The sequence below is a fragment of the Camelina sativa genome, chromosome 18 (genome assembly GCF_000633955.1).
Source record: "Camelina sativa cultivar DH55 chromosome 18, Cs, whole genome shotgun sequence".
Classification (NCBI taxonomy): domain Eukaryota; kingdom Viridiplantae; phylum Streptophyta; class Magnoliopsida; order Brassicales; family Brassicaceae; genus Camelina; species Camelina sativa.
Genome location: NC_025702.1, coordinates 12,133,017 through 12,133,486, shown reverse-complemented (window position 1 = coordinate 12,133,486; position 470 = coordinate 12,133,017).

The following is a 470-nucleotide window of genomic DNA, read 5'->3' as shown; positions in this document are numbered from 1 at the left end:
ACATTATCTAATTGGTTTGGGATTATATCGATCTATATTACGTCTATATATACGTAATACGTACATGTTGTCTCCTACTTCGTTTTCACGTGCTTCACGTTACTAAAGTCTAAAGGAGCTTCAAGTAATAATTGAAAATGAGTATATATACCTTTTGTTTTATTGAAAATACTATATTAAAAATTTATATCGTACGTTTGAAGCCAATTTGCCCCATTTTTGGTTGGGTTACATTACATGGCTCACTTATAGAACATTTTGGGTAACAGCATGGATTATGTTAAAAGTCCCATTTTTCAAAAAAGAAAATAAAAACATGGATTACATGAGATAAAACATTTTGGGGTAAGACATTTATCACTTGCCGATAATGCATATACACGTCTTCGTCTTGAGTTCGTCAATTATATAAAACGCATATGCACTTCAATGTTAAGTGTTAAGTGATCTTATGACTTTGCACCCCCCCC